Source organism: Petaurus breviceps, unplaced genomic scaffold, assembly GCF_028583685.1.
Source record: "Petaurus breviceps papuanus isolate PSGF00001 unplaced genomic scaffold, PetGlider_PUasm1.0 90700, whole genome shotgun sequence".
NCBI lineage: Eukaryota > Metazoa > Chordata > Mammalia > Diprotodontia > Petauridae > Petaurus > Petaurus breviceps.
The window spans coordinates 8,950,341-8,969,552 of record NW_027187315.1 but is presented as its reverse complement, the minus strand read 5'-3'; positions in this window follow the sequence as shown (position 1 = coordinate 8,969,552).

Genomic DNA, 19,212 nt, shown 5'->3' with positions numbered 1-19,212 from the left:
ATTGGAGGTTGAATTTTCCATTGAGTTCTGGCTTTTTTATCAAGAAGGTCTGGAACTCTGTTATATCATTGAATGACCATCTCTTTGCCTGGAAGAATATGCTCAGTCTCGATGGGTATGTGATCCTTGGTTGTAATCCGAGCTGTTTTGCCTTCCTGAAAATTGTACTCCACTGCCTCCGATCTTTCAGTGTGGAGGCTGAGAAATCCTGTGCAATCCTCACTGTGGACCCTCGATATTTGAATTGTTTCTTTCTGGCCGCTTGAAGTATTTTCTCTTTTATCTGGTAGTTCTGGAGTTTGGCCACAACATTTTGAGCATTTTTCAGTTTGGGATCTCTTACAGCAGGTGTCCGGTGGATTCTGTTGATTTCTATTTTCCCCTCAGGTTCTAGTATCTGAGGGCAGTTTTCCTTAATGAGCTCTTGGAGAATGTTGTCCAGGCTCATTTTTTCATCATAATTTTCTGGTAGGCCTATGCTTCTCAGATTATCTCTCCTGGATCTGTTTTCCAGGTCAGTTATTTTTTCTTTGAGGTATTTTACCTCTTTTTCTAATTTTTCATTTTTGTTGTTTTGCTTGGCTAATTCTTGGTTCCTCATAGAGTTATTTGTTTCCATTTGTTTAATTCTGATTTTTAGCAAATCATTTTCCTTGGTTACTTTTTGAAGCTCCTTTTCCATATCATACACTTTTCTTTTTAGAGAGATGTTTTCATTATAATGTTTTTCAAATTCTGCTATTTTCGTTTTGAGAGAATTATTCATTTTGTCTTCTATCTCTCTCATTTTGCTTTCAAAGTTCCTTTTGATCTCATCTAGGAGAGCCTTCTGTGCTTGGGATCCATTCCCTGTTGAAGTATCAGCTGTGGGTGTGGAGTCCACATTGTCTCTCTCTGAGGTTGGCTCCTCCCTCTGAGGATAGTAGGACTCCAGAGTCTTTGTCTTTGTAGTCTGCTTTCTACGCATTTTGAGGCAGTGTCCTAGTCACGCCCTTCCTCTAGGATCCCAAGCCTTTACTGTAGAGGGTTTTGCCCTGGGGCAAGAGATACTATATTTTCAGGGTCAGAGGGGGGGTTTGGAGCAAGTGGGTTTCACTCTGTCATCCTTGTCTTTGGAGGTCCTGAAAGGGGCTTGTTTTTTTTTTTAAAGTTTTCTGGGCTATGAAGTGGTAGCCCCAGAAGTGTTTGTTGTCCAGTATAGGGTCCCCTGTATTTGCTTCTTACCTTGCTCTTTCCAGTCCCAGCCCTTTGGTGATAGGCCTGGTAGTGGACCTTGTGGTTGGTGGGAAGACTTGCCCTCCCAGTTGATCAGGCCCCTTCCAGGCCTGCGTCCTCCAGCCGCGCCATGCCTTCCCGCACTGGCCACCGCGCCTTCCCGGCCTGCGTCCACCGCTGCCGGGTCTTCCCGGCCTGTACACGCCGTGCCGCCGCTGCGCCTTCCCAGCCTGCGTCCTCTGAACTTCCTTTTGCTTTATTTTGTTCATTTTTTAAAATGATTCATTTGCTCTTCTTTTCTTTTCTTCCATTTTACGTATAAATATCAATTACCCTCTCACTCTTCTACTCATTTCTCCCCCACCCCACAAAGAAAAATAAAAGCCCTCCTTTGTAACAAATAAATATATGCATAAACAGATTCACACACTGGCAGTGTCTGAAAATGTATGTCCCAAAGTGCACCTTTAGACCATTATTTCTGTGCTGAGATAAGGTAGTACGGTTGGATGACTTCTCAGCTCCAGCAATACTGCATGGGTATTTCTGTCCCATTCCCCCCATCCCCACCAGCTCAATGGACATTGTCTTTTTTTTTTGCCATCTTTGCCACTGTGATAGATGTGGAGTGGAGCCCCAGTTGTTTAAATTTGCATGTCTCTTATTAGTATGAGGCTGTACTCTCTTTATACTTCTGAAAAATGGAAAGTTATAGATAGATAATGAAATGTATGGGTGAGGTCTTTCAGGTATAATTGAAGAATTATACTTTATAGGGGATCTGAAGTTTTGAGCATTTCCAGCAGAGACAGTGATTTCGCCCTCAAGGCATAGATTGCGTCAGTACATTTTCCTCAGTCCCTCATTTGAATATCAGAGAGGAATATATGAGAAATGTACCTAATAATTACCATAGGTTAGGGTGAGGTCCCTCTCCTAGGGAACCCAACTCTGAACCAGAAAGAGTAGTCAAAAAATAGAGGCTATGTCCCTTCCACCTCCTCCCTGGGAAGTGACAAACCTCAGAGCTGAGGACTTGAGGGAGTGGGATTGGAGAGAATTTGTAGATGATTCTTGTATCTATTTACCCAGCCCTAGTGAACTATCGTCACAGATGTCTAAATGCCTCTTGGACATCTCCATTTGGATATCCTACAGGCGGCTCAGACTTGCCATGTTCAAAAGAGAATTCATTATCTTTTTTCCAAATCTTCCCCCCTTCTGAACTTTCCTGTTTTTGCTGAGAGTATCATCATCATCATCTCAGTGATCTAAGCTCACAGTCTTTGTGTCATCTCAGACTCCTCTCTTTCACTCATCCCCCATATCCAAACAATCACCAAATCGTGTCATTTCCACCTTCATGACAGCTTCCATACTCATCCACTTTTCTTCACTCACACAGCCACAACCCTAGTTCAGGCCCTCCTCACTTCTCATCTGAACTGCTGTGATAGCCTTCTCATGGTCCCCCTGCCTCAAGTCTCTTCCCCTCTCCAATTTATTTTCCACTCAGCTGTCAAGGTCTTCTAGGGCAGCTAAGTGGCACAGTGGAGAGAACACTGGACTTAGAATGAGGAAGACTCCTTTTCATGAGTTTAAATCTGGCCTCAGAAACTTATTAACTATGTGATCCTGGGCAAGTCACTTTAATGCCATTTGCCTCAGTTCCTCACTTGTAAAATGAATTGGAGAAGGAAATGGTGAACCACTCCAGTGTCTTTGCCAAGAAAACCCCAAAATGGGGCCACAGAGAGTTGGACATGACTGAAATAATTCGACGACTTATATCTGACCTTGGAGCTCAAGAAGCTCCTTTGGTGGCTGCCCATTCAGGCAGTTGGAGCCAGATCAGTATTATGTAATCAGTAATCACCAATTACATAATACAGATAGAGGATTCAGAATTAGTCAGTATTGGGAAAAGTAAGAGACGGATCCAACTTTTGGTGAGATACAGCTTCTGGCCATCACAATATTTTTGGGTCACTCTGTGATCATATTCATTAGCCAACATGAAACTGATTTACAGGAGAGATCATAAAAACAGAGGGAGATAAATAAAATAAAGCAAAATTAAAAAAAAAAATCCCCTAAGCTAGAGAAGATAACTTCTTTGGGGCAGACCCAAGCCAACCTAGGAAAGAAGGGGTACTTTCTACTGGAAACAATAGGAATCTCTTATTATTATCTTTTTTCAGTGTTCACATTATTGCTCCCCTATACCTACACTCCCTTTCCCCCTTCAGTAACTTATTGGTTAATGAGGATAATTATAGCCCTCTGTCCACTCAGTAAGCACCCACACCCAGCACTGGTATTTACATTATAAGTGGAAGCCACTTCATATAAAATAATCATTAGTTTCTATGAAAGATACCAGTCAGTTTTGAGCAAGCCAAACCTGTCATAATAGATTGAATTTTCCTTACCTTTCCTCCCTCCCAAAATGATTAAGTTTTTAATTTCATTTTTAATTTCTTCCTTCACTTCTTTCAGCAACTTCTGTAGTTGTTTTGACTCTGTCCCTTTTTTCCCCCAAAGGCTTTTCTTACAGTTACTGTGGAATCCCATATGTTGATCCCATTGGTGCTCCTGAATGGGTTGGATATGACCTTGTTAGGTCCTGTGCCCTACATAGTCTGATTGCTGCTACTGATCTCAATTCCTCAATTCCTGTAGTTGGGCTTAGTAATCTGGGGATTCCCTGTGGGCCTTCATCTCACTCTGATTCTGTCATTTTTAACTTGAATAATTCCCTATTAAGAGTTGACTTTGTCCTCTGCTGCAACCCTAACAAGTCCAAGCAGGATGCTGGAGACCATTTTAGTCTCAGGTCTCTTGCATAGTCCTCTTAGTACTGGCACACAGGTATTGAGTTGTCCTTGGCTCTTATAGCTCCAAGGAGCACATGACAGGGTCTTGTGTCCCTGTATAGTGACTTATGAAAACTGGTTTTGTCCCTTCTTCTGTTACAATAGGCCTTAGGTTCCTGATTACTGGAGTTTGGAATAGCTCTCTCAGAGCACTGGCTAGCTAGTTGCAGGTCTGCTGGTAGGACTTGTAACTGCTTGGTTTGCTTGGTGGGACTCCTCTCTTGACCTGTACTGATGGGATCATTTACCTGTTCTTGGGTTGGTTTCCATGGCATGTAGGATTCCTTTCCCCTTATTTATCCTTTCTACCTTATTTATCTAAAACCCTTCTTTCTTTTTTGGTGAGATCCTGTATCCACTAATTTCTGATCATATTCTTGCTCAGTCCTGGACTAGATGGAGGAGTTTCTGGTTCCTTTCGGTTTTCTTTGTTGTTGTTCATTTTCTGATATCTGCTGGGGTTTCTGTGAAGCACTAGGCTTCTTTATTAATTTTCATGTCACTTCTTTACTTGAAGTTAAGACGAGATGATTTTGATGTCTCCTCCCAGCTCTAATTCTATGACCTTATATTTGTTTGGTATTTTACAGTTTTTATAGCTTATTCATACATGTGTACGTGTGTACATGCGCATGTTAATAATCTCTTTTGATTCTCACATTATGCTTTTGAATTAAGCAAAACAGATATTGTTCTTTATTACAGATGAGAAAACTGAAGAAATGGTAAGTGGGGTGGACTACCATAGTATTCACTTATTCATTCTTTGTTCAGCATTTATTCAACCACAATTTATTAAGGTTCTTCTAAGTGTTGAGCACAGCTTCATTGTTTTTTTGTTTTGTTTTATTTCTTTTTGGAGGGGGGAAGTTAGGGCAATTGGGGTTGTGACTTGCCCAAGGTCACACAGCTAGTTTTTATGTTAAGTGACTGAGGCCAAATTTGAACTCTAGGGCCAATGCTCTATTCACTGCACCACCTACCTGCCCCTGGGTCATTGTTTAAGGAAATACAGATTCTTCATTTCCTCATGGAAGCTCCTCATGGAGCTTAAAATTTAGCTCTTGAAACCAGTGTACCATAGATATTCAAGGAGTGAGAAGAAAGGGCTGGAAGAGGCCCACTCAACTGAGAAAGGAGAAGGAACTCTTGTTTTAAATCCATTAAAACCTGCCTGATTTAAATCAATTATCTGCTTATGCCCAAATTAATTTCGTTCTGAGATGTGTTATTAAGCCATATAATGTATGTGATAATTATGCTGGTAGTAGACCAGTCAAATTTTCATTTCCCCCCGATGTTTGCTTTCTTTAAAACTTCGGTAGCATCTGAAGAAAATTCACCAAAGTGTTTGGTTTTCCTTTCTAACTCAGAGACAAGTGGTGATAATCATGTTCCAAAGTTTAGAAAATTATACACAAATTATCAATTATGTAAATGTTTAAACAGTTCTATGCCTCATCAAGGGAAATTATGCAACTCTGAGGGAATAGGAGTTTCAAACAAGATGTTGTTATTTATTAAAATTTGCTAAATTGTTGCATATAATTTCCAGTAACTTTATGAAAATACTATAACCATTTACATTCCAGGCAGGATGTTTTTTCTTTAAACATTTTATTGAATGTGTTATCAGAATTATGTCCATTTGTCAGGTCTAGACAAATTTGGAGAGTAAGCTAGGTAATCTCTTCATCTCGTTATCTCTTTAACTCTTTGAAGCTACTTCTAGCTTTCAGTCACTGCTTCTTTGTATATATGTGGATCTTCAACTGTGTCTTGAATTTTCTTGAACCTATACTCTCAAGCTGTTGGATGGGGTGTTTCCCTCTTGGGGGAGCAGCATCATTGATAAATGCTATAGAAGATGGGGAATCCAATCCATTCAAACCAATGAACATTTTTTTAAGTGCCAGGCACTGTGCTAAGTACTGGTGATACAATTAATAAAAAGAAAGACAGTCCCTGCCCTCAAGGAGTTCATTATCTAATGAGATAGGGCACAACATATAAAAGGATATGAAAAAGCAAAGTGGGGTGATGGAGTAGAGACCAGGGAAAAGGATATCTTATTTGGTAGAGTTGAAACCAGGCAGAGGAGCAGATGCAGAATGGGGTGAGCAAAAGTCCAATTTCTAAAGGAAGGCATTGGGAAGAGTTTAGTACTGTAATCTCCAACTTTCCTATCAGAGAAGAGTGGAAGCTGAGGGAGCTGGTGTCCATCAGTCCTTGAGTTAGCAACATGGTGGTGAGTTTAGAAGTCATTAGCTTAACCAGGAGGGACATCTTGTTTGGTGGAGTTGAAATCAGGCAGAGCAGATATCAAGTGTCCAGGATATGCAGGACACAAGATTCCCACCTTTTTCTCTAAGAGGTAAAGAGCTAGGTTCTTCCCTGATTTCTGCCTCTCTCTTTCAATGACCAGAACTGCCAAACTGTGTCTAGGGCATAGCTATCTAAATTCCTTCAAGGCCATGTTCAATTTTGCTGATTTAATGGTGCTGCTACCTTCTAACTCAATCATAGATGTTGCTATTTTGTAAAGGGATAGCAAGGTGTCAACATCTTGTTGATGTCCTAACACTTTATCACCTTGAACATATCTTGTGACAGCATTAACTAACCTGGGAGGAGGGCAGGGTGGAGAAGGGGAACCAAATCCCTTAATATAAGATAGGAACAATAATAATAGTAGACCTTGGTTCACCACCCATTATGGGAATGAGACTGACAAGTGCTAATCATTAAAAATACTAACTTTTCTATGTCAATTCAAAATTTCCCAGCACTTTTCTCACAACACTGTGAGGCAGATAGTGCCAATATTAACACCCCCTCCCCCCATTTTATAGTTGAAGATATTGCAGTCCAGAGGGATTAAATCATCTGCTCATGGGCAAATATCAGATCCTGACTTTAGGATCTTTCCACTATATATATGACACACACACTTGTATAGATCTCATGTATGTTATATACAATACATGTCATATACAATATTTATAATATATACGTAAGTACATACACACATGGGGTTGGGGGGAGTTGGTATATCTTCTGATCTCTTTGGAGGACCCAAGGGAGAGAATTCCCTTAGGGGAAAGGTAAACATATAGCTTGTGCTTCTGCAGGGAAAACTACATGTGGTAATGGGAGGAACAAGATAGGACTGTGAAAGAGACAGTAAATAGGAGGAGGGTTCAAAACTAAGAGGGCAGCATAGTTTACCTCAGGAAGAATACTATGAAGGCAGCAAAACTATGCCTTTTTTTTCTATTAGAGAATGATGGCTTGTCTCATGCAATATCTTTGCCCAAGACAACATTCTTTTAGGGTGGTGGCTAGCCACAGTTGTTCATTGCTTAGATGTTTCAGCCTCACTGGAGGCTTGTTTAGCATTTCCCTCTTTAGAATACTCACCCTGAATCCAAAGGCCAGGGACTGGTGGGACAGCACTGGTGGAAGACATCCTTTAACTGTGACATTCTTTTTCTATACTACTTCACATATTCTCTTGCTGGTTTCAGGGTCCCAGGACACTCAAGAAGAACAGGGATGGGATTTGCAAGCATGGTCAACTACATACTTGCTGCTGTCCTTGTGACAAGGTGGAATCTCTGCTCAAGTCCTGTTAGATGCTGATCCCCAAGGCTTCCGGTGGCTTGTCAGATAGCCCACTGTATGGACCTTTCTTGAAAGACACAAGGTGGGGCGGCCAGGTAGCACAGCGAGTAAGAGCACCGGCTCCAGTGTCAGACTGATCTGGAGATCGAATCCCGGGCTCAGACACTTAGCACCCACCCAGAAACACCTGGCCATGTAACCTTGAGCAAGTTACTTAACCCCGATTGCTTAAAAAAAAAAAAAAGAAAGACACAAGGCACAGAGGAACAGTAACACAAAGCCACCCAGATGACCAGATTCTCTAGAATGGCAGGACTCAGTTGACAAGATAGTGATTGGCTCTCTTGTTCTCCCTCCTGACAACCCAATCAGTCAGTCATGCATTGTGAGTATCTTTTTAGGAATGCTAACCCAAAAGCATAGGCTAAAACTGACTTTATAGGTGAGTTCTAGGTAGCCTTAGAGAAGAGGGGCAATAATTTCAGTACTTAGCACAGTACCTGGAATATAGTAGGTATTTAATAAATATCTATTGACTGATGGAATATTATTGTGCTACAAGCAATGATGAACAGGATGGTTTCAAAAAAACCTGGGAAGACCTATATGAACTGCTGCAAAGTGAAGTGAGACGAATGAGGAGACAGTGTACACAGTAACAACAACATTATAATGATGATCAAAACTGTGAAAGACTTTTAACTATTCTGATCAATACAATGATCCAAGACAATCTGAAGGACTTATGATGAAAAATGCTACCTTCAGAGAGAGAACTGGTTAAGTCTGATTGTAGTTTGAAATATAATTTTCCACTTAATTTTTTTTTTTACTTTTTTGTTTGCAATGTGCCTAATATGGAAATATGTTTTCATGATTTCACATGTATAATTGATATCATATTATTTGCTTTCTAAAGCATGGGGGAAGGACTGAAGGGAGGGAAAGAATTTGGAATGTAAAACATTTTTAAAATGAATATTAAAAGTAATTAATTAAAAATTTTTGAGGTTGGGGAATTTTTATTTATTGACTGACTTGTGCTAATAACAACAGTTTTCACCTTTCAGCTCCACAGATTGATGGTCCTTCCTGCTTGTTTGTGGTCTTTTAAAAAAAATTTTATTCATTTTTAACTTAAATACAAAAAGATACAGAAAAGAAACCATTTCTATGTACATAGCACAACATAAAAGAGGGTTCAATTAAAACCATGAATTTCCATTTCATACTCTTTACTTTTTAAAAAAAAAATCCATGTAATAAATACTACTCATCATTTTCAAAACTACTCGGTTTTTCTGCACTTCCAAGTTTTCTTTTGTTCTCTATTAGGAACTTTTTATTCCCCCACCCACCATCATCCTAGTGAAGGCTACCATTAGATATAAATATGTATATGTATGAATATATGAACAAATATATATATGTATATATATGAAACCATACTATATGTACTTCTATTTATCAGTTCTTTCTTTGGAGGTGGATAGTATCTTCCTTCACAGGTTCTTTGTAATTGATTTGAGTAATTATGATACTCAAAATGAATTATTTGTTCAAAGTTGTTCTTATGACAATAATTCTTACTGGGTACATGTTTTCTTGGTTCTGCTCATTTCACTTTTCATTTTTTCATGTAAGCCTTTCCACATCTTTTCTAAAATCAACCAGCTTAGGTGCAACTAGGTGGCACAGTGAATAGAAGACCAGCCCTGGAGTGAGGAGGTTCAAATCTGACCTCAGATACTTGACACTTATTAGCTGTGTGACTTGACAAGTCACTTAACCCCAATTGCCTTGTTTTCCCCCCTCAAAAAAAAAATCAACCAGCTCATCATTTCTTATAACAGTAGTATTCTATTACAATTATATACCATAACTTGTTTAACCATTCCCCAATTGAAAGACATCCCTTAAATTTCCATTTCTTTGCCACTACAAAGAGAGCTGCTATAAATATTTTAGAGCATGTAAGTTCTTTTCCTTTTTCCCTAATCATCTTGGGAAACAAATCTAATATTGGTATTTCTGGGTCAAAAGGTATGCCTATTTGGGAATAGTTCCAGATTGTTTTCCAACGTGGTTGGATGGTATTTCTTTAAAAATATTCTCCTTCGGGGAAGCTAGGTGGCAGTGAATAGAGTACCAGCCCTGGAGTCAGGAGGACCTGAGTTCAAATCTGATCTCAGACACTTAAAACTTAATAGCCATGTGACCTCAGGCAAGTCACATAACCCCAATTGCCCTGCCTTCCCCCTCTAAAAAAAAAAGCAAAAAAAAAATTCTCCTTCCTTTCTTCTTTGGGATGGGAGATTGACCCCTTGTATCTGGGAAGAGTTGACACCAACCAGCAAGGAGTAGAAATGATTTCTCTTTTTGTTGCATTGCCATATGGTTGCCAAGACTTTGGTTGTTGTAAGTAATAGTTCTGAAAAACTAAGAGTCAGAACTGAAGATCAAAATTTATGGAAATTATTAAGGTCATTAGGGCTACTTTCCTTGTTGGACAATGACTAAGTCCATAAAGTTTTCAGAGGATCTGCAGTCTTCCAAAGCTAGGATCCATAATACATGGTGGTTGGCTTTTTTTTTTCACTTTTAACATTTATTAAAATGTATGCTCTAGACCTCTCTCACAGAGCCAGGTTTATTATCTCTCTTTTCAGGGTTCCAGTGGGTAAGGTTAAAGTATTTCTTTTCTCTGTCATTAGCTTGAATCCTCACTGGTTATGTTCTACCCATTTGTTAGGGGCCTATAACTAGTACCCAAATTCCATTTAACCACTGAACACTGGGTAGTTTTTACAAAGGGACATTACTTCAAAGTTGTAGCAAGAACAAATGTACAAATGTGTCTCCTAATACCTTTGGGACACTCTCTCCTATAATACCTTAGTCTCTGGGCTGGTAGACTGAAAACTTTGCTAAGTTCCTATATAGCACTGATCCCACAAAATCCACATCTAAAGGCAGTATCTTTATATTCTGGATGAATCTTGAGTTCAACTTTCATTGGCAGGAGTCCAGAAGCTCACTCCTAAGGATTGCTCTTTGATTTTCAGGGTATTGGTGAGGAGCTGGCTATAACACCATGTCTGGAACTCAGGTTCTGGAATGTTAAGACTCCAGAGAATCCTCACAAGAACATTTTGAACTCACTAGGTCATGGGTCTTCACTTCCTTCACCCAGAATGGAAGAAGAACAAATGAAAAGGACAAGAATAGAGGCTTATTTCTTGCAGGGAAGGGGAAGTACATCCCTCTTCCTGTATGGTCTTTCATCAGATACCTTGAATAAACAGTTGCTAAGTTCCCCCAGACATGAATTAAGTATAAAGGATTTCTCTGAAGTTAACAGGCCTTTTTGAATACCTCAATAGTCAGTCAAAGAGCCTCTTCTTCAACAAATGTTTAGATGATTAGAACCAGTTACAGAATGTCTATGAATGCACCATATTCCCTCCAAGGTCCCTCCTTCTTGCACTATGAGGATTCTCTTGGACTAAGGTCTTCCACATAGAGAAGTTGTATCAACCAAGCAAGTTGATGGGGGTCTATGCATAAGCTAGGCCCCCGTTATGTCATTAACAGGTTTAGATCAGGAAAAAAAAAAAGAAAAATAAATATTTCAAGAGGAACCTGAAGACAAATGAATGAAAGCTTATCTCACATAGTGACTCTGCTCATACAAATACCATGATTAATAATATAAAATGTGTTTATATATCACACATATTTAGACTTTCATATTTTAAATAATATAAATATAAAATATATAATAGATTGGTTTGAATTATTTTAACATATTTATTTATTATAATAAATATGTTTAGTTATATTATACATTTATATGTAATATATAAAGTATGCTTATATCTAAATATTGTATAAATATGTAAAATAATATATTGTATAAACATGTATACAAATAATATGATAATTATTAGTAATAACCAAATAATAACTAATAATGATAATAACCAAAGGATTGACTCTAATAAAAGGAATTTAAGTATTCTGGTTAGTGGGATCCATAATACATGGTGGTTGGCTAGATTCTCATTACTGCTAATCATCTCTCTTCATCTCCTTATCCCATTCTCCATTCTCCTCAGACAACCACCTCTCTCAGCTGATGATCTCCCCTTCTACTTCTATGAAACAAAACAAACTCAAGGCTATACAGCATGAATTCCCTTCTCTCTCCTAGCTTATATTCCAAATCTTTATATCTTTACTCTTTTTCTTTTCATTCCCTCCAATTTTAGAAGAGATAATGTTTCTTCTTGCCAAGCCTAACCTCCAAGCATTCAAAAAGGCCTGCTAACTTCAGAGAAATCCTTTGTACTTAATTCATGTCTGGAAGAACTTGGCAACTCTTCTACTCATGGTTTCTGGTGAAAGACCATGCAAGAAGAGTAATGTCCTTCCCCTCCTCTCCCCCCCCAAGAAATAAACATGTCTGTGTTTCTTGATCTTACCCCACCTGCCTCAAGAAACCTGAAATTAGGCCTTGTAGTCCTCTTGGGCAAATTATTTAACCTCTCAGGACCTATTTTCTCATTTGTAAAATGAGGGAGGTCAGATAAAATAATTGGTAAAGTTTCTTCCAGTTCTAACATTCTATTATTTATTAGTCATTCTCCTCTTTTGAGTATAGCCTCTCTATTAACTTGACTTTAACCCAAAAATATTTTGCAAACTCTTATTTCCTCTACCTCCCCTAAAAAAATTCTTGACTCTTCTATCCTTTCAAGTCACTCTTCCCTCCTTTATATCATCAAATTTCTTTTAAATGATAATGTCTGATGTGGTACTACATTTTGCATGATTACACACAAATAATCTATATCAAATTTCTTATTGTCTCAGGAAGGAGGGAAGGAGGAAAATAGGGAGGGAATTTGGAACAAATTTTTAAAAGACAACATTGTCTTTATGTGTAATTTGGAAAAAATAAAATATAAAAATCAGTAAAATTATTGCATCCAATTAATGTATTGACTTCCTCCCCAATTATTTCTTCATCCTTTGCCATCTTGCTTCCATCTTAATCATGTTATTGAAACTGCTTTCTCAGAAGTTAATAATTTTCTTCTAACCACCAAAGTCAAAGGTCTTTTGTCAGTCCTCATTCTTCTTGCACTTTGACCTTTTTGTAGCATTTGACACTGTCTGCCATTCCTTCCTTTTTAACACTCTTTAATTTATTGGGTTTTAGAACATCAAACCGTTCTGGCAACTCTCCTACCTCTCTTTACACCTTATTCTCGGTCATCTTTTATGATTACTATTCCTGCTGGTTAAATGAAGTCATTTCTCAAAATTCTGTCTTCTATTTTCTCCCTTTTCTCCTGTATTGCTTTCACTCACTTCCATGGCTTCAACGATCATATCTATGTGGGCGACTTCCTCCTGGGGGCCCCAATCTGTGTTCCAGACCCACATTCCTCAATTTTCTGATGGCTATTTCTACCTGGACATCTCACTAACTTCACACATTTATTGTTTCCAAAAGGGAACACATAATCTTTCTCCCCAAGTTGTTCCTCTTAACTTCCTTAGTTCTGTTAATGGAATCACCATTCTTCTACCTTTCATCTGTGCATAATCTCTTAATCTCTTGAAGTTGTCTTTGTTCTTTCTTTTCCCTTACCATCACATCTAATCAGTCACTATGTTTTGTTAATTCTTTGTCTAGTATGCACTTGGCCTACCTGTACCATTGAAGGTCTACCCATTCTTCAAGGTTGGTCAGAGAGATGTTACCCACCCATGAAGTTTTCTGATGCCTGCAGCTGAAATTAATTTCTGCTCTAAATCATAGCACCTTGTCTGTTTGTGTCTGGTTCATGTATTCTAATTTTGATTATTATTGAATTTTTTTTTTTTGGAGGGCAGTTGGGGTTAAGTGACTTGCCCAAAGTCACATGGCTAGTAAGTGTTAAGTGTTTGAGGTTGTATTTGAACTTAGGTCCTCCTGACTCCAGGGCAGGTGATCTATTCACTGAACCACCTATGCTCCCTATTATTGAATTTTTATGTTTTTAAATTTGTTTATTATTTATATGTATTATATTTTTATTACTATTCTTTTATTGAATATCTCTCTTATTAGAGAATAAATTCCTTGAGGACTCTCTCTTACTTGTTTTTGTATTTCCTTTAGCACCTGGGCCAGGGTGAAGGATCAGGAGAACTTAAGCTGCTCTGTCTATTTTACATCTAGAAAATTGTGTTCATTTCCAGGAACCACCATTTGGGGACATTAATAAACTAGAGACCAGCCAAAGGAGGAAGACAGCATTTCAGGCACTCAGAAAGTGTTGGCTATTCTCCTTTCCATCTTTTACCTCTCCTTATTGACCATTTACTTCCTCATCAGCTACATAGAATTTGAATCACCAAGTCATAGAATTTCAGCACTGGATGGCACCTCTGTGGCCAATGAGTCCAACTCATGCCTGAAAGGAATTCTCACTATAACATAACTGACCAGTGGTCATCCAGTCTCTGATTGAAGACCTGAAATCAGTAAGTTGGTAAATAAGCATCTATTAAGCTCCTACTATACACCAGGCACTTGTGCTTAGTTCTGGGGGCACAAATAAGAAAAAGAAAGATAGTTCCTGCCCTCACAGAGCTCACAATCTAATGGGGGACATTGTATGTATGTGTCATCATCATCTACAGTGGCCACACCCTGGTAAAACAATTTTGACAGGTGGGCTAAACCAGGTTGAGGGCAACCAACAGGCCTCAAACCCATCAACAAGTTAGGGAGGTGTCACCCCAAGCATGTGAAGACTTTGCACAACAGAATGGGCACATGAGCACAATTTGTTCCAGTGATCATGAAGGCGGCTGAAGCAGGTGCTGTGGAGTGTTCAGAGCTTGGTCAAACATCAAAGCTGCCAAGGTCATCTGCTGCATCCTGTCTCATCCCCCATCATTCTGACTTTTGTCCTGCCACTGGATGTTGATGACTCTGGAAGAGAAAGTGGGGCTGATGACTTTGTGTGCTTCTGCCTCACTTAAATCCAATTCACCCAGGAGTCAGGGCGTCACCCCATGATGTCATTGGTTGTCTTTGAAACAAAGGAAAAACAACAACAGTTGTTCTCTCCAGAAGAAGCTCAAACCACTTTTGGATAGCTCTCATTGTTAGAAATCTTACCTGTTAACAAATCTAAATTTACCTCTGCAGCTTCCATCCACTATTTTTACTTCTGCCCTTTGAGGCCATACAGTACCCATCTAATCCCTCTTTCACATGACAGCCCATCAGATACCTGAAGACAGCTAGCATAAGCTTAATGTGATCTTCTACCTTTAGGCTAAAATCCTTAATTCCTTCAACCAATATCCATTGAATTGACACCCAGTCTCATAGACTTGAGCCACTTCCCCCATCCTGGTTGACCTCTTTTGACTATTCTTCAGTTTATCTCCAATATCTTCCTTAAAAGGTGATACCCAGAACTGTACACAGTTCTCCAGATGTGTACTGACCAGGGTGGTTTAGGTCTCCCTGATCTTAAAAAAACACCCTTTCCTTGACATGACCATATCCCCTCAAACTATTGTCCTATATCTCTTTTGCTAAACTCCTTTTTTTTTTTAGTGAATGAATGATTCACTTGATTCAATGATTCAATGAATGATTCAATGAAAAGAAAGAAAGAATAGTCTACACTGGGGGTGGGGAATCTGTGGCCTCCAGGTCACATGTGGCTTTCTAGGTCCTTGGGTGTGGCCTTGTGATTGAGTCCAAGTTTTACAGAACAAATACTTTATTAAGGGGATTTATTCTGTGAAGTTTGGATCAGTCAAAGGGTCACTTGATGATCTAGAGGGCCACATGTGGCCTTGAGGCTGCAGGTTCCCCACTACTGGTCTACACTCTTTGCCTTCATTCCCATATCACTCATTTGGTTTTGCCTTAACCATTCTATGAAGCTACTCTGAAAACTCTATGGCAATCTAATTGTTAATTTCAATGACTTTTTCCAATCCTCTTCATCTTATCTTAAGTATTCAATGCCACTGACCACTCTAACCTCTCAGATACTTTCTCATTTCAGAATCTCAAAATATGAAGGGAACTCAATGGCCATCCAATCTAACCCATATCTGACCACTCTCATCATCCTATCACCCCACCATTCTTACTGAGATTCCATGTTACTGCTCTGTTCTGGTTCTCCTTTTTTCATTTGACTGCTTCTTCTTGGTCTTTTCCACTGTTTCCATCTTCAGACTCCTTCAGTCTTCTAAGTTCTGGGTGTTCCCTAAAACTCTGTCCTAGGTCCTCTCTCCTCCCTCCCTCCCTCCCTCCCTCTCCCTCCCTCCCTCCCTTCCTTCCTTCCTTCCTTCCTTCCTTCCTTCCTTCCTTCCTTCCTTCCTTCCTTCCTTCCTTCCTTCCTTGCTTCTTTTTTCTCCTCTTCTTCCTCCTCCTCTTTCTTCCCCTCCCCTTCCTCTTTGTATCTCTGTCTCTCTTTTCCTGCTACCACTACCTCCTTTGGTTATCTCTCCTACTCCCATAGCTTCAATTATCACCACTATGGAGGTGATTCCTAAATATCTCCCTATACTACTAATCTTTCCTTTGAACTTTATTCTCACATTTCCAACTGCCTGCTGGACATTTCTGCCTTGATGTCCTGCTGGGAGACCTCAAATTCAGCAATCCAAATCTGCTCTTTCTCCAAACTCCCTTATTTATATTGATGGCATGGCCATCCTCATAATCACTTTGGATTAAACTTGAACCATCAGATCATAGATTTAGATCTGGAAGGGAACTTAGCAACTATCTAGTCCAATCTTATTTTACAGGAATGGAAACTGAAGTCATAGAGGTTAACATAGCTATTAAATCAACAAGTTGGAATTGAACTATGATCCTTTGACTCCAAATTTAATTTATTTTCTACTGTGCTATACCATCTAATCTTTGACTATTCCTCCTCCCTCACCCTCAAGATTCAATCATTTTTCAAGTCTTGTGGATTATCCCAACCACAGCATTTGACATCTGTCCTCTTCAATCACACTACCACCAACCTAGACCAGGTTCTCACCAGCCTTTACCTCTGTTCTCTCTTTCCAATCATCCTTTCTTTACACAGCTGTCAAAATAACCTTAATGCTTTATAATCCTGATTAATATAGGTCTTAATACAGGTCTAACTGCATCAGTCCTCTCCTAACTATTGCTTGCTTCCCAGTTACTTCAAGGATAAAATTCCAATACTATCCATTTAAAACATATCACAGTCTAACTCAATCTTCCCTTTCCAGCCTGTTGACCATTATTTCCCTTCACAAGCTCTATATTCCAGGCAAACTTGAATAATAGCTTTTCCCCAAACTTGTGATGGCAAATTATTAAGCAATCTCTACTTTTTGCAGGTTCATGCTAATCATTCCCTGTGCTTAGAATTTACTCCCACCTTATCTCCAATTTTCATAATCCTGGTTCATCTTAGTTTGAACTCTCTTTCTTCTCTCTCTCTCTGTTCAGTTTTGTCAGTCATGTTCAACTCTTGGTGACTCTCTTTGGGGTTTTCTTGGTAAAGATACTGGTGTGGTCTGTCACTTCCTTCTATAATTCATTTTGCATATTAAGAAACTGAGACAAACAGGGTTAAGTGACTTGCCCAGGGTCACATAGCTAGTAAGTGTCAGACTGACCTCAGGCCCAGCACTCTACCCACTGATCCATCTAGCTGCTCTGGACCTCAATTTAGGTGCTACTAAAACATCCCTGATATCCTACAGCTGGATAAGGTCTCTCCCTCTTCATTTTTTTCCCCAGAGCACTCAGAGTCCTCAGAGAGAAAATATGGTTCAATGGAAAGAGTTCACTGGATTTTGGAGTTAGAGGACCTGGGTTAAAATCCCTCCTCTGTCATTTACTGCTTGTGTGACCCTGGGTAAATCACTGAACCTTAGGTAGTGTTCAGCTGCAAAACTGCTTTTATGTTCTGATGAGGCTTAAATATTAGTAATAATAATAGAATTAATATCGTGCTTTAATACTTATAGAAATGCTATCTATCCTCATTTGATCGCCACAAAAGTTTATGGAGTGGATCCCTAATTTACGAATGAGGAAACTGATGCAATTAAGGTTAAGCAAGCTAGAAACCATCTAAGTTAGGATTCAAACTCAATCTTCCTGACTCCAAATCCAACAGTCTTTCTAGTGAGCTACATAGCTATCTAGCCTTCCAATTGACTGCAATTGTGATTGTGGGTTTTTGCTGCATTCAATCCTGATAGTTTCATTAATGTTTGCTTGAATTCTTTTATTTTTAGCATTTGTGTGTGTGTGAATAGGAATAAATTACCTGTCCATCATATTGCATATTGTTTAACCTCTCTGGGACTCAGTTTCCTTCTCTGTAAAATGAGGATACTGGGCTAAAAGCATACTTTCTTTCTTTTCCCCTTTGGGGGAATTCTAGTGTTGTGAGCTATGATTGGCATCAACCCTGAGACATTGGGGTAGAGATTTGTTAATGAGCCAGTGAATATGAAGAAAAGGGAGCCGTCTCTTTCATTAGAGACTAGGTTCCAAAGGACTGAATCTAGTCCAACTTCTTGTCTGTGTAACCTATGGAGAGGGGGGACTGTCTTAGTGCCCATGAGCTCAGAGAAGTGGTTTTTCAGTTCTGAAAAAGCATCCAATAAGTTGCCTGGCCTCCAGTATGGGTGTTTTAAAGTTACAAGAATAGGTATGGAAAGCATAAACAAAGAAAGACAATACAGGCAAGCTTCACTACATGTCCTCAAAGAAACCTGAAGTGGAAGCAGTGGTAAGACCATGAAGGGGGGAGCTGGCTTATTGACAGTAATAAAAACAGAGCTTCTCTCTATGACAGATGGAGCAGGGAGTTTCCTAGAGAGGTATTTCCACTGCAACTCAAGAAAGCCCTTCCTCTTGGTTGGCTTTGATTTGGGAATTGTAACCCTGCTATCTATTTCCTTTCTCTTACTGCCCTAGGAGGCTTTGGGAAAGACTGTATTCTGTTGATTTATGAGGACTTCCAAAAAGATTTTATGGCTTGGGCCTCCTTGTTCAATTTACTTCCACAAAGAAATATTTACTTCAAAGGTATAACAAATATGCTCCACCCCCAACAGCTGAGGGCATGATCCCTTTACACATCCACTCTCCAGGTTCTAGGGAAAGGAGGAAGATAAAGTTCTCAGTTTAACTCAGTTCCTGTATAGCATGGTCCCAAATTCCAAGTTGAAAACCCCTCCTGGCCTTGCCTCCTGGTACTCTGTCTTCTTAGGGCTGCTCTGCTAGGTTGGCAACATCTGACTTGGGATCCTGGCTTCAAGGTCACCCACAGTAGTCCCATCTAGTGCCTAGAACTAAAAGGTCATACAAAACCCCAAAACCCCAAGTCTGGTTCTCAGGGCCATAGAACCTAACACGAGGGGAGAGAGAAAGATGGAACTTTGCTCCACACTCACTTTA